The sequence below is a fragment of the Dipodomys merriami genome, unplaced genomic scaffold (assembly GCF_024711535.1).
Source record: "Dipodomys merriami isolate MVZ:Mamm:240054 unplaced genomic scaffold, mDipMer1.0.p SCAF_17, whole genome shotgun sequence".
Taxonomy (NCBI): Eukaryota; Metazoa; Chordata; class Mammalia; order Rodentia; family Heteromyidae; genus Dipodomys; species Dipodomys merriami.
In genome coordinates this window covers 5,254,839-5,271,732 of record NW_027203048.1, presented here as the reverse complement: position 1 = coordinate 5,271,732, position 16,894 = coordinate 5,254,839, and positions in this window count along the sequence as shown.

Below are 16,894 nucleotides of genomic sequence, written 5' to 3'. Positions count from 1 at the left end.
TATATAGACTAATAGTTTATACGTTTTTAAATATCTATGATTAGCATTCCAACTCAACAGATATTCATTCAGCATTAATTTAACACATAAATAATGTCACGTTTTGAGGGCGTTAAGCAACTCTTCATCATATGCAATTGATACTATTAGCATTTTTTGCTATCATTACATATGGCTTAATAATTAATTCGAGATTCAGTCTTTTATACACCTTTATTATATTTCCAGAATAGATTTCTAAATGGAGAATTGTATAAAAGAGCTGGCACCCTGTACCTACAAATTGAACGTTCTCACACACATATACATACATATATTATAATCATATATAAATATGTATCTCTTCTACATGCTCATTTATAAGTGGACTTTGAAATCTTCTCCCTAGGACTTCCAGGATAGGAGAGCTTGTAATATCATCGAAGCAAGGTTTAGGACCCATGCATGACTTTGTCTATATTCCTTCAGAGACTATGATAGCACACATATAGATACTGTAAGCGCTGAACTCATACTTCATACAGTCCCATCAGTCCAAGTCTATTAAATATCCTCAGGCTGGACATGGCATAGAACGGTCAGTTCAAGTTTCTTTCTTTTGCACAATTCTTTATTCTTAAGAATGATACGACATTCTTTTCACTCTCCAAGTCAATCGTTTTATAGTTATTCTCCCTCCTACCTGTCAAATTCAGCCAATTTTCCTGAACACACAAGCCATTCATCGAGCACAAATCTATTGGGCTGACCATGCAACAAACACTTTGCAGGTCTGAGGAAATAAAGTGGTATTTAATTACAGGAAATGCAGAGTTTGCTCCTTTTTCAATATTCCTATAGCATTTATTATGTATTCTACCCTTTGAACCTTAAAACATATAAGCTGTGGTAGGTAGACTAGGTTTCCTAGGAAACAGACCCTGAGATGGAGATTTGTGTAGAAGTGGTTTATTGGAGAGTTTTCTTAGGAACATGAAATGTAACCAAGTGAGAAATGTAATATAGGCACAGAACGAAGCTGAAGGGCGATATGTTATACTCTGCTCCCTAGTGAGTCACTCGGAGAGCCATGAAGCTGGAATGGCCATTCATTGATAACAAACAGGGGACCAGGACTCCGTGTGACCTCTTGGACTAGTCATTGACACAATGTGACCCTGGAGAGGACGATTGGCCTTAAGGAAGACATCAGCTTTAGGAACATTGCAGGGGCATACTTATCTGTGCTCAATGAGAGAACATCCTCTGGAGTCATACTACCACATTGACTATATGGCCCATGCCCATTTGTATTACTAAGCTGGGCTTTGGCTCTTTTATTCATGTATGGAACTTGTTCATATATGAGCTTTGTTCCTTCAAGTAGAGATCACAGAGGGTGATTGGAACTCCTCCTGTTTATCTATTGGTATAGAATAATGTGTCAAAACTATTTGATGCTCATAAATGCCTGATGCTTACTTCGACACAATCCAGCCTCATCACTTGGAGAAGAACTTGCACTTACTTAATTTCTCACTTGTAGTACAGATTTCATCCAAGCTTTCATATAACCTCCTCTAGATGGTTGCTTATAGTTTTAAGCATTTCATACATTTTTATCTCTATGATAACATCTCTAACAGTTAGCAGGGGGAAAATGGTAGGTTTCAGCTTCATGGTAATTAGCTCAGACGTTAAACTTTGAACACAAGATCTTAGCATGGTTGCATGAATGAAATATGAACTCTCTTCTTTTGTGTGGACTACCTTCAGTTTAGACTTTCAGGTTTGATGCCAAGAACTGTGTCTGCCTAACCATCTCTGGGTAGCACTGAAGTTTGTGATTTTCTACATTAATAGTTCATGATATACCTCATTCAGGGGACAAACTGATGGAGACTGAGTGAAGCAGCAGCAATGATCGTGGGAGCAAGTCTTCTAGCCTCACTCTGATGAAAAGCTATGGCATTTAGGAACCAGCTCTGCTGATTTTCCTACAATTATTTTCCCAGTATGACTAAGGTTATTCTTCATCTTTTTTTCCCTCAGAGATCAGAAGCCACAGCCACACAAGGCATCAGTCAATAGAAAGGTTATTTGGAAAACCTAAGAGAGATAGTTGTGTCCTGCCCGTTCTGGTATACAAGTAAGGACACATGCAAAATCTAATGTGTGCTTTGTCTCAACTCTAACTGTAGAAGTTTAAAATCAGAGCCTTTTGTGTCTATTCCACATGCTTATATATTTGGAGCGATAGCATATGAATTTCCCATCTTCTGTGTCATCATCATCATGAAGAAAACGGTTAAATTTGTGTTCTGTCTTGGTGTTTGTTTTTCTCTTCCTCAATTTTCTTCTGCCCATTCTCTTCGCAAATACCATATTGTTGATGGCCTGCTATGAGCCAGACATGACTCCCACTGCTGTACATTCAACACCTCTGTGTAATCCATCCTCATTGACCCTACCCTTGCTTTTGCCTATACCATGTGTAGTGACTGAGTTTAGATTTCATTTTGTACTTCAGGTAGGTGAAGTGACTGAAAGTATGGAAAAAAACTCTACCTTTCCCAGTGTTGCATCTCCTGTGTCTCTAGACACCAGGAAGAGAGGATTTCTGATCTTTGAGATCTAAGGGAAACAAGCTAATAAAGCCTCTTCCCCATCTTCTTGGTATTCTAGAGACTTAGTCTACACCTGCTCACTCCAGAAGCTGCCTTATCCACCAGGACAGAGCCAGCTAAGGCAGTTGTCTCAAGATAAAGCCCAGTACAAAACAAAACATAATAACAATGCTAGGCTGGAAGTGGCCCTTGTGAGTGATCTATTACAGGCACCTACAATAGACAACGTTGAGTCCCTACAAGTATCGCAAATGTGTGACGGCCATATACAAACCGCTGTGAGATGGGGCAACTAATCAATAAACATAAGCATGAGATGGAATGAAATATGTTTTAAAAAATATATACTATAATAAGTTAGCATAGAAAATAACATATTCTGGAGACCTTCCTGCACAACATAGTGACACACCACTGCGTTATTAATGCTTCGGAAAAATTTATTTATTCTATTCCATTAGTGTATTTTAACAAACATTGCTTTGGGACAGTATGCCTGCCAATTTATGTTTATGAGACTGTCAACATAATTTACATGCAGACAAAAATATGATACAATATTGCCAATGCAGAATCGCCTTGTCAAATGATATTGTCATGAAAAAATGAAACAGTCCCCCAGCTGAGGAACTAAGCAAATTCATCACTGTTGGCTGCACAGAATTTGAGGTGACATGCTGAAATACATTTAATGCGTTTTTTTCATGCATCAAATGAATAAAAAGTGAATGAATGAGCTACTTCTGACTGCCGTATACTGTGCACAGGCAAATAGATTTCTTGTTTCCCTGGGAAAAAAAAGAATAAAAATAATACATGGGTTCCCCAAATACTTGACAGAATTATATTTATTATTCATTTGGAAAACCAAGTATGTTACAAAAAATCACAAATGGTTCTAAGTGTTCAGCTCCAGCGTTGGTAGCTGTTTTTGGAAGAGATGCTTGTGTCCTTCTACTTTACTCAGGATGAAGATAGGCCAAGGGTAGAATAATGGTTGTTATTTGGTTTAGGATGTGTGTGTCCAATAATGCTGGAGATTTTTAGTAAGACTGCTTGCTTAGGAATGTGAAGCCTGATAAATCTTCACTTTTCTGCACACAAAGCTTCAATCTCAAGGACATAGTTTCTGAACACGAAGAGCTTCAAGTCTTCAATTGATCTGTTCATAGATGAGTTCAGTATTATAAGGCCATAGTCCTTCTCGGTATGAGACTAAGAACTTTTCTTTGCATTGTAGTTCCTCTACAGATAGGAATCTGTACAATAAGAGAACAATCACTGTAGTAAATGTCCTAGTGTCAGAAGATACTTTTTCAGAATATCTAGTGTACCAGAAGTAATTAAAACAGCTCATATTCACCATCTACAGGCAGCTGAGACAATAGTAAACTGAAGACCCTAGTGTCCTGAAATGTTTGGCTTACCACACTGAAACATGCAAAGGACAAAAATGAAAAGGGGAAACTTTGTGCAGTGTAGAGAAATTAGATTGTAGTTAAAAGTACTGAAGGACTATGCCAAGCACTCTGCAAGAAAGTCTCCATGTCCTTAATTTCTTCACACACAGAATGGAAATAACCCTTACCTCATAGCTTTGTTGTGCCAACAACAAATGGGAAGTTATCAAATGACATGAAATGATTGGTATTTGCTCATTTTTTGATGAACTAAAAGGCAGTATTATATGGTTCAGCTAGAAAAACCTAAGTATGCAATCAATATATGTTAGAGATTGATCAAACAGAATAAAAGATTCTCAAAGTTGAAGAAACTATGAAATAATGGTAATGCATCACTAATTTACTCCTATTACGAGTATTGGTACTGCTGATGCTGTGGCAGATACTGCTGCTACCATTATGATGACCAGTTCCACATATACTATCAAATAATTAGAAAGAGAATCTTTGAGCCAGGTGCTGATGGCTCACACCTCTAATCTTAGCTACTCAGGAGGCTGAGATTTGAGGGTTGTGGTTCAAAGCCAGAGAAGGCAGGAAAACCACTAGACTCTTATCTCCAATTAAACACCAAAGAGCTGTTCAACAGTGGCTAAAGTGGTAGGGCAACAGCCTTGAACAACAATACTCAAGGATTGCACTCAGGTCCTGAGTTCAAATTCCAGGATTGGCACCACAAAAAAAAACCTGTGAAATACAGCGTTCCAAATTCTCTATATTATATAAGTTATGTGAGGCACAAGGTAATTTTTCTTAAAATGGATTCAAGCTTCCAAAACATCCATCTCTATCTAATCTAGACAATCAAATCTTCTATCCTCTCTCTCTCTGTCTCAGAACACTCTCTCTCTCTTTCTCTCTCTCTCTCACACACACACCTCAGAACACTCTCTCTCTCTCTCTCTCTCTCTCTCTCTCACACACACACACACACACACACACACACACACACACACACACACACACACACACCAACTTGGTTACTTATCTTCAGGCTTCAATCATATGTATTAACTTCTATGAGAAAGTATATTCCTGGACAGGATCTCTAATTTGAGACCATGAATCCTCTGTGTAATCAAATACCTCCCATTAGATAGCATGGAATTTGTCAGCTTTCCATTTCATACCCTCACTGACAGTCTTGCCTGGTTTCCGTACTTCACAGTGGAATGTCAGTGAATATCCTAAATAATGCAGGCAGAAGAACCAATAGCAAGGTGGTATACTCAATACTCTGTGATAGGTGAAAAACAAATGTGTGTGTGTGTGTGTGAGTTTGTGTGTGTGTGTGTCTGTGTGTGTGTGCGAGTGTGTGAGCCTACTAGTAATAGAGCTTGAACTCAGGGCCTCTTACTCTTGCAAGAATGGCACTCTACCACTTGAGCCACCTCCACTTCTGTAGGTATGCTGGTTAATTGGACATAAGAGTCTCATCATCTCTTCTTCCAAAGCTGGCTTCCAACAGGAATCCTCAGATGTCAACCTCCTGAGTAACTAGGGTTACAAGCATGAGCCACCTGCACAGTCACATTTAGCTTTTAGGAGTTCCTTCGTGAAAGTGGAGAGGAAAAGGCAGCACATAAAGAAAGTCACAATGAAAAGACAGTGGATAGAAGAGCCAACAGTGTGATAGAAAAAGATTATGCAGAGAAATGGAGGATGTAGTTCCCACAGCAGCCCACACTCACTGGGGATGAGGGAGGAAGCTGTGTTTAGCACCAAAGGGAATGAATGTTTAGGACGCGTTTAATTTGGCCAGAAAATTTCTTCCTGACCCCAGATGGTGATCAGATGATGCCTTGGAGAATAAAGATAAATGATTCTTGCTAATTTGATGTTTGCATTGTGAAAATTACTCTTGTTAACTATATTGAAATTTATTTCAAATAAAATTTTATTGGTAGTAAGGTGTAGCTGAATATAGACAGGAGAGATAGAATTTTAAATAACCAAAGAAAGCATATCTTTTGCATGTCTGTGCACATCTGAAGGAATAAATACATGTTCTAACCTACTTTACTGCATGAACTGATGCACACACTGGTCATAACCAGCACTGAATTCAATCAGTTGTTAAATCTAGACTTTAGGCTGCAAATGCAAATGATCTTTAAACATGTGTAACAAAATCAGAAAAAAAAAATCAGATAGGATCTGAAGACACTGAAATGTAGATTCAGCAGCTATGTTGGGTTGGTATAAAATTAAAGTTAGTAATCAAAGAAGCAAACGAATTACCTAAAATAATACAAACTTTTAAAAGACATCTCAACTATAAACATTGAAAAAATGTCCCTGGACATTACTATTATTTTTTAATTGAGAAAATACCATACAGAGGGGTTATAATTACATGGGCAAGGTAATGAGTGTATTTCTTATCAAGCATTGTTGCCTCCTCCTTTGTTTCCCTTTCCCATTCCTCCCCATCACCCCCATGCCAAAGTTGTAAAGTTCATTTTTGACATAACATCTTGTACATCTCATTGTTGGGAAGGGGAAAAGACAAATTGTTTAAACAGGGATACAGGTGGACCCATTACTATTATTTTTATTGTAAATATGCTATATAGGGGCTGGGAAGGTGGTTCAGTGGTAGAGTGCTTGCCTCGTATGCATGAGGCCCTGGATTTGATTCTTCAGCACCACATAAGCAAGAAAAAAAAGCCAGAAGTGGTGACATGGCTCAAGTGGTAGAGCACTAACCTTGAGGTGAAGAGCTGAGGGGCAGTGCCCAGGCCAAGTTCAAGCCCCACTACTGACCCCCCCCCCAAAAAAAAGATGCTATACAGAGGAGTTACAGTTACATGAATAAGGTGATGAGTACATTTCTTGTCAAACATTGTTACCCCTCCTATGGATTCCAAAATCTTACAGACTTCTGATCTTGGTCACTAGCAAGGAAAAGTGGCATCGCAGTTCAGGAAAATATGCTCATAGTCCTAACCAATCCTTTGGTGATCACAATCATGTGTTTCTGAAAGATGGGATTGTTCATTGGATGAGTGGCTTACTGAGACCAATAACAGTTTATATGTCAACATTTTACACTTGAAATCTATGCTATACATTTTTTATAAAAAGTAAATTCATGTAAGTAAAAATATATAAGATCATTAGACAATACTAGATTCTTATCATGCATATGAATGTGTAGAGTGTGACTTTGGTCCCTGAATGATTAAAGCTTGCAAGACTAGAGATTTGAGGAAGGCGTATGTGGTGGCTGTTGGCCAAATCTCCAGATGGTACAAAGTTAAAATGATGGAACCAGTGTCTGAGGAGAGATCCTTGATGGAGAGAGGAATGTTCTGCTGAAAGTAGTAAGAATAAATTTAAATAGTATAAATGTAAAACTTTATATTTTAGGTTCAAAACAACCTCAGAATCAGCATAGAGGTGTTGGAACTTATTTCACTATAATTTCTATGAAAATAATTTCTTTTGTTTATAATATAGAGGTCTAGGGTTATGGTTGGCATTCAGTGTTTGAATTATATTCACTTTTAGCTTTTCCATTTTAGTGCTGAAGTGTATAGCTCAATATGAGCCAAGAACTTCCTAAAATTTAATTCAGTTTAGAATGTAAATGAAAGAATATCATTAATGGAAGAGAAAGTCATGCGCCAGAAATAGAGTGAAAACGAAAATCCAGCCCTATTTCTTCATCTTAACTTGGATGCTAGAATTAAGATGAAATGTAATGTTTTGAGTTCTTTATTCTTTCACAACATGGAGTTTTCTTCTCAGCTTTATGTCTACCTTCCTGATCAATATACTCTGAACATTTATAAATGCTATTCTTCATTAATCATTAACTTGACAATCTTTTTATAATTTACATTCAGTTTTTTTAAGTAAAGCTGTAAAACCTGTATTTTTGCTTTGATTTTAAATGGGCAACCTCTTACATCTTTATGTCAAAAGATCTGTATTCATGGGCTTTTTCTTCTTTTTTTTCTCCTTATAAGAACAATATATGTTCAAGCATGTACTAGGGTATGTGTGGCTCTGTGTGTGTGTGTGTGTGTGTGTGTGTGTGTGTGTGTGTGTGTGTGTGTTTAGAGTGTTCTTGACTCAAAGAATTTAGCTTTTGCATATCTGAAATAAAATAATCTTAAAACACAATTTTATTTTCCTTAAAGTCCAAGATTTTCATCCATTGTTTTCTAACCATCGCTATTGAGTGACAAAGATGCAAGGTTAAGGAGCTGATTTCACATTAAGATGACACATTTCAGGTTTTGTTTGTCCCATGACCGAATACTTATAAGCCACAGAATCTGTTTATATTTATTACAATGCAAATCTTGATGTTGAAGTGTCTAGGATTTTTCTTTAACTGATCTTGGTTGTACTATTGTGAAACATTTGGTCTACCTGTGGGCTTTCTTCAGTTAAAGAAATGTTTGTTTGCTTGCTGGCTGGCCTGTTTACATCCTGCTTCATATTTCATAATTGATTGGTCATTCTTGGGTTGCCATTCTCTGTCCACCATGCTTATTATGTTTTATCTTCCTTATTTATATTTGTTTTCTCATCGATCTGCCCTTTAAGAAATCTTCTCAAATTACATATCTCCAGCAGACATTCAATTACTGCATCACACCACACATCATACCATACTTCTGACCACTCACACCCTCTTGTCTTCTTAGACTTTTTGAAATTCTCCCACATTTCATCTCTTCTTGTTCTCTGTGTTACTTCTCCAATGCACCGTGCTACTCTTTCTATACTTCTAGTTTTCATTTCTGTTTTATAATCTGTAATCTCTCATGTAGGTATGGGGAAATGTTTTTTCTGCCAAGGGCCATTCAGATATTTATTTTAAAAAATCATGTACAGGCCATTCAAAAGTACCAATACAGGGCTGGGAAGGTGGCTCAGTGGTATAGTGCTTACCTCGCATGCTTGAGGCCCTAGGTTCAATTCCTCAGCACCACATAAGCAGAAAAAGCTGAAAGTGGTGCTGTAGCTCAAGTGGTAGAGTGCTAGCCTTGAGCTGAAGAGCTCAGAGACAACACCCAGGCCCAGAGTTCAGGCCTCACGACCAACAACAACAACAAAAAATTATCAGTACAGGCAGAAAACCAAGGGCAGTCAATGATAAACATACACAAAGCATTACTTATCTAGCAAAACATGTAACAAGTAATTTAATAGACTCTGGGCTGGACATATCTTACCCTGAATAACTGCCAAATATTACCCTAAATTTTCTCTTAGAACTTAGAACACAATGTTTTCAATAATCTTCCATTAGTTTCCTTTTCATCTAGAATTCATTCTTCTTTGGAAACAAGATTAATTTCTCTTAGGCTCTAAAATTTCTCTTCTTTTCCTTCTTAATCATGATCAATATATAGTCATTGTCACTCACCCTGCTTCTTCTCTCAAAGAATTTAGAGGGCATGTAAGAGCTAGGTATTGTGCAGGACAGAGAATGCAGTGAAGTACAAGCGAAAGATTGGAAAAGGAGGTGGAAGAAGGGAAGAATAGCAAAAGAAAGAATGGTGGTGCTATGATCTCTCATTCTGAGTCTCCCTAATATGCAACATATATATTATACCATTATCCTTATAATAAATCAGTAGATATGTAAATTAGGTATGACTATATACTTAAATATCTATCTAAATATCTATATAATGTCTTTATATATTCTGATTTGGGGAGGTAGACAACTCTTATTGGTAAGTTATAAATGATCCAACAAATTAAATTTTCTTTTTTGTGCTTATGTTATAATAACTATGGCCCAAATATTCCTCTGCTCAAGTTTTTACTACATTATGTGGTATCTCCTACATTGCTGTTGCCACGTCAGATGAACTTCCTAATACTGAGTCTTCATTATCTGAGCTCACTTACTTCATCTAAAGGGTCCTGGTAATATTGCTTTATATCATGGTTCTTAGCTTCTCCCTCTGAAAACTGAGAATTATCTGTTTTGGGTTCTTTATAAAGCAAATAAAGAAGCCGGGCGCTGGTGGCTCACGCCTGTAATCCTAGCTATTCAGGAGGCTGAGATCTGAGGATCGCGGTTCAAAGCCAGCCCGGGTAGGAGAGACTGTGAGACTCCTATCTCCAAAAGACCACCAGAAAACCGGAAGTGGCGCTGTAGCTCAAGTGGTAGAGCACTCGCCTTGAGCTGAAGAGCTGAGGGACAGCACCCAGGCCCAGAGTTCAAGCCCCACAACTGACAAAAAAAAAAAAAAAAGCAAATAAAGAATACATAAACATATACTGTAATGGATCATGTCCATAGCAAAATTTTCATGAATCAGGAGTAAAATAAGAAATAATAAAATCATTGCAACAGAAAAAAAAAAAGAAGTCAATGTATCTCGAATGGTTTTCCTTGCTTGCTATTGTTTGTAACATATTTATAAGATGATTTCTTTGTTACTTTGTATGCCCCCCCCCCACAGTATAACTCCTCTTTTCACCATATTTGATGTTGGTATAATTTGTGGAGGAGAAGGGAAAAAAAAACAAATTGTTTAAATAAGGATACAGGTGGCCCCGTTGCAACAATGAGATAGATATACAAGATGTTATGTCGAAAAGTGAACCTTGGGGGGGGGGTAAAGAAAGGGGGGCAGGGTGGGGGAGGGGGACAGGGATGGGAAGGGGAAACAAAGGAGGAGGCAACAATGCTTAATAAGAAATGTACTCATTACCTTGCTCATGTAATTGTAACCCCTCTGTACAGTATTTTCACAATAAAAAATAGAAAAAAAAGAAGTCAATGTATATACTACAAAGTTCAAAAAAGTAAAGTAAGTGGTATTTCAGGAACAATAGTGAGAATGTTGGAAGGGGTGATGCTGATCAGGATGCATCACACTCATAAACTGTGTTGTCAACTTGCAATTCATTTGTACAATGACTTAAATACAATAAATGAATTAAAAAAGAAAAAAACAGAATTGCTGAATTACCAATTCTTAGACTATGCTCTCATTTCCCTCAAAGTCATTATTTCACTGTAAATTTCTTCCATCTGTTTAGAAGTTCCATGACATAAGGCTTGTGACTCTGAATATCTGTTGAATTAATAACTGAACGTCTCCATCCTCTTCTCTGATCTACCCTGGGAAAGCAGGTGCAGAACTTCTTAGTCGTTCTCTCGTTTCAAGTAGGCATTCAGCTAATTCCGTATACTCTACTGGAGCTAAATCTGCTGTCTAAAAAAATTTAAATGATCAGTTTATTCTAGGAATTATGCTCTTTGGTCATGCCCACAGAACTTATGTCGAAGGATCTATTTCTTCCCACAGTGCCTTTCCACTAGGAAGCTACCCCCTAAGTCTCCCAGTCAGTTTGAGATTCTCTTGTTTTTTGACTACTCTGAACTCATATCAAAAGCCACCTTCTGATCTTGATAGTTAACATCTTCAACTCACTACATTGTACCCATTTTTTTTACTTTCCTCTTTGAAATAAACATAATTTATTGGATTCCTAATAATCTGTCTTAGCCTTCCACAAACACTCTAAACACAGGGTTCTGTCTTTCTTATACCCAATATATGTAATTATATAAGAAAATTTAGTAGTGTCAGATTAAAATGAGATATAAAACCAGGTCACCAACAATAACAAAAACTGACCTAATACAAAGATCATACTGAGGACTGGGATGTAGCTGAATGGTCCACCATTTGCGTAGCATGAATGAGGCCCTTGCTTCTAGCCCTGGTTCTGTGCATGTGCCCATGTGTATGAACACACATGCACACGCACACTCACACACACACATATTACCACTGTTTGCTCAACCTCTGTTCTAACTATGCTAACATCACCCATTCTTTTCTAGCCTTAGGATGCTGGCCTCTTCAGCGAAAGATATATCCGTGTGATGTCAGTAAGGTGAGTGAAATAGCAAGAGAGAGTTGATCTGATCTATTTCTTCCTCCCTTCAAGGCCCTAAAAGGACTAAGAAGAGCAGAGGAGGAGGTGGCCCTGAATTGGGGAGGCCTGTACTGCAGGCTAGTCAGCTGGTCCTGAGAATAACACAGCCAGAGGACCGGAAAGCACCACGAGTCTCCTAGGAATATACTTGGGAACGATGGTCTCCTGCTCAAAGACAGTACTTATCTCTCCTTCCTCCATCCACCAGATTGGTTCATCACAAGATCTGACTCTCTCAGTCTTCTTTATTTTTATTTTTATTTTGTTGGCAGTGCCACTTGAGTTCAGCTGTACCAGTGGAGTCATCCTTCCAGTTCTTTTTGTCTTAGGTATTTTTCAAAGGAAGTCGTCTGGCTTTTTTTGTTTTTTGTCTTTTGTTTTCACCTGGGACTAGCCTTACTATGGCCACCAGTGAAGCTGGGATAACATTTGCAGGCCACCATGCCAAGCTTTTCTTGTTGCTGAGTTGGGGTCTTGCTAACTTCTTCTCCGGCAAGTCTCTAAATGGTTATCCTTCTAATCTCTGCTTCCCAACTGACTGGGATTGTAGGCATTAGGTGCCATACCCTGCCAAGCCTTTCAGTCTTAATTTCAGGCTCCATGATTTAAAAAAAGAAAGCAAGGGAGCACCTGCATCCATATGGGCTTTGCCTTTCACACGGCAACCGTTCCAGGGCTAGCCTGAAGCCCAGACATGCTCTCTGAGTAGGAACCACCCAGCAGAATGTAATATAAGCTCGGGAAATAGGTAGGCAGGGTCATACAGCCTCCCTCATGTCAACTATGAGACTTAGGCCACACGTTACTGCTTCCTCTCCAGTGTTGGCTGACAGCTTTGAACTGGGTGCCTCATCTATGTGAAATTCCATTCTGAGATCGGGTCAGGCAATCTCCTCTTCCTGTACTGCCTACAACAAAAGAGAAGTAGCACTTTTTCTTTGTTCCCTAGTTTTGTATTGTGTTTTTTTTCTTCAACAATTTTACTTATCTCTTGTTATTTTGGGGACTATAGAAAGATTGTTCTATCCAAAGAGATGTGAAATATTCTAGACATATTGCGCTGGGGGTGTATGTAGCACAAATCAACTTGCCTTGAGCTTCTCTGACATATATGCAATGTTTTAATGTTCCCATTTATACGGATCTGTAATACATCTTCATACTGTTGGCTTAATCACAAATGACAAGGGTGGAAAATGTAATAAAGACAGGGGCACATTAATCCACTTTGTATGAAAATGCAGAAAGGTAATCCAATTGTGAACTGCTTGCTCTTAAAAATATATAAAAGTTTGTAAGGTTTCTGCATCTCCATCAGGGAGATGGCAGTCAATCGGAAAAAGCCATATTTCAGGTTAAAAGCCTTTGGTTTTGTGAGTGAATTGTAGTCCAGTCACAGTCGTCTAGTCTGAGAAATTAAGCCAGGTGTCCCAAGGAGTCACTTGACCATGTACTACTAGCCTTTTCATCAGCTCAACAATCAACATCCAGGTGGCAAGCATATTCCCTCTTGTGGGTCCCAGAGACATTCTGATAGTGTAGTTGCTTGTGTGACGCCCCCCCTTATACAGCCCCTAAGATGAGTTTCTATGAAAAGCAAATCTGAACCTGCTCCCTGAAGACAAGCAAGAGTTCATTTTGTGAATAATCCAGCTTGAATTCATGTTTGTAGTCGAGGATCAGAGGAGAGGGAAAAAATGGTGGTGTGACCTGGTTTGTGTTACACAGCAATTGATGATGTCATCCAAGGCAATGCTTGTGTTTATAGTTGGGGGGAAGTTTGCATGGGGCACTTGGACATACATATATCCTCATGGAAGCATACAGGAAATGTAAAGATTGGACTTTAAGGCCTCTAGATTTTAATCTTGTCTACTTGTCTATAGTCTAACCAGTGATTTGAATCCTCACAAATAGTATGTGCTTATTTTCTGACCACAGTGACAAAACACCAGGAAGAAGAAGTTCCCTGGCTCACACATCATAGCAGCAGGAGAGTATGGCAAAAGAAAGCTGTTTACTGGGCAATAGGTATAGCCTTTCAAAGCATGCCCCTATACTTACCTATTTCCAAAGGCATGTTCCCAGTGACTAGGACACACATCCTGAAGTTTCTAGAGCTTCACACCTTAGCACCTCTACTTGGACACCAAATTTCAACCCATGAGCTTGTAGAACTGCTGTTTGCGGACAAAGACATCCCCTCAGTGCATTTTGTTGCTTGTTTAGCCATAACCAAAGTTATGTCCTAGTAAGTGACTCACAAAGGGTAAGATGCACAGATGGAGTTGTGATACAAATTAAAATGATGATGCATTTTCCCAGTTCATATCAACAAAAGCTATGTGCATAGGAATATACTCTCCTATCAGATTACAGTAGAACAATATAAAGTGGGATTGAGTCAAATTTACTGATTGATATTACTGAACAGGTAGAGAGGCTCTACTCTTCTGTTAGTTGAAGAATCGTAGAATGAGCTTGCTAGCTGGCTTGGTAGATTGAAATTTGGAACCCAAATTGATCTATATTGCATAAAGTTTAAAGGCCAGAACTTCCCAGGCATAATGTAAAGAAAAAAATATCCTTTGCTTACGGGAATTGGAATGGTACAGTGACTTTTCCTGTAAGAACTGAGCTTATTATTATATCCCTGAGGATGTATCTTTCACCCAAACTACAAGAAATATACTTGTAGGTAGAATACTAGGATCCTTGAGGTACTCTATAGTAGCTCTTTTATGTACATAAGGATTGATAGTGAAATCACTGCCATTGTAGAGAGTTTCTTGAATCTATTGAGACTGATTGAATCTAAGAGTAGCTGGGGCCAAGTGATGACACTTAATCATCAAAATCAAAGTTGGAGTGGTTGCCATCACAAACGACACTCTAAATAGTGATCTTTAATGTTAACAATTGCATTCCCATAGCTGAAATAAATGGACAGATTATTAATAAATAGGAATTTGTTTTTAGGGAAAAAATGTATCTCTAGGTCAGAGAAACACAAGTCTGATTTCAATTAGTAGAAGAGAATCATGATTCATCAACTAATTCCCCATTCGAGTGAATTCACAGATGCTCAGTGTCTTAAATAAAAGGGCAGCAGCTGAGACCCCTTGAGGAAGGATGGAACAGTATTGCCATAAACCATTCTCCAAATCTTTTCTGAACTTCCCCTTAAAGAACCTGTAGCTTAGCTATTTGCCAGAGTAAACATGTATTGGAAAAAGGAAATGAGTCATCCTCTTATGAGGATGTCACTGGTAAGAACTTTCTTATATCCAGGCCCTCATCATCACTTCTGTTGACTTATCAGAGCAGGTATGAAGGTTAGATGATTAATAAAAGTTTGTTGGTTTCTGACTCACAGGGTACCCAGTGGGTCACCAGTCACAGTCTGAATTTCCATTTTCTGTTTCCAAGTAAAAACCTTAGTAAAGGGGCTGGGAAGGTGGCTCAGTGGTAGAGCGCTTGCCTTGCATGCCTGAGGCCCTGGGTTCGATTCCTCAGCACCACATAAGCAAAAAGAAAAAAGCCAGAAGTGGTATTGTGGCTCAAGTGGTAGAGCGCTAGCCTTGAGTTGAAGAGCTGAAGGACAGCTCCCAGGCCCAGAGTTCAGGTCCCATGACCAGACCCCCTGCCCCCCCCCAAAAAAAAACTTTAGTAAGCACTCACCATGTAGGGAAATCACTGCATTGGTTCTTTGTCCTTCAGAATATGGGCTAGAATTATAAGAGAAGTGATATGCAAAGTACTGTATTCGTGGAGAAACTGATGAGGAAGTGCACTTGCCAAAGACTGAAAGATAAAGGCATGGTTGTTCCTTGCACACCCTCCTTTAGCTCTTCCTCACAGACACTTAGAGAGAGTGGAATAGTGAGTACGTAGTGATGAGATGAGTTCACCTTGGTGTGTTGTTTCAGTGTTGGAGCAACTCGACATATCCCTGAATAATGTGCCCAATCTTTGTGCTGCTAATTGAATTTTCTCTATGTTTGATAATAAAGTCTACCAACTAGTTGATGTTTGCTGACATGAGCAGCAATGGGTCTTTGTGATCTGCCCAATAGCCAAACTCTCATTCCTATGATATAATGTTCTCTGTAAGCTCTTGAACGGCTTTTCTTTTCCACAGTGCATCAAACTGACATAGTATTCCTAGGAATAATGGAAATAATGTTTTTCTGACCTCAGACCAAAAAATCATTTTAGCTTCTGTCATCAGAGTTCAGTGTTTTCTAACTAGACCAAAAATTACTAATCTCAACCTTTTGGGCCAAGTCACTATTTTAATGATTGTTTTTTTCTATTCACATGGAAAGTCCCCATAGCATTTCCCTCAGAGGAGGTGAAAAAAATTAAATGAGATAATGAATATAAATGAAGTGTCTGCTCCATAGTAATTGCTAAGTAAATGTTAGTTATTTACCTTTGAGGGTTGACGGTATAAAAGGATGGGAAATATGTCCCCCAAGATTTCAGGGGCATGTGATCTAGGTGAAGTTTCACAGAGTTTGGCACTATGGAACTTACCAAGGTATCCCTCTGAGACAAAGGATGAATGGCTGTGTCTTGCCCCTGTTGTCATTAATTAAATGCCACAATGCTCATGGGGTTCTTTGGAGTTGTAGATTACATATGCTTTATTTGACCATGCTAATCTATTCCATTTGCCAAGAAACCTACGAAGTTATGAGAACACAAGCTCAGAAGAAGAGAGACACTACATCTGGTCCAGACAGACCCACAAGCTTTCTCTGAAACATTGGCCATAAAGCACAGAATACTGTTAGGAGCCTTTACCCACCTTCTGTATGTGAACCTTAGCACATGTGGAACCTTAGGATATTAAAGTTTTGCCATTCAGTGCAGATGGTTGTGTTTTTTGCAAAG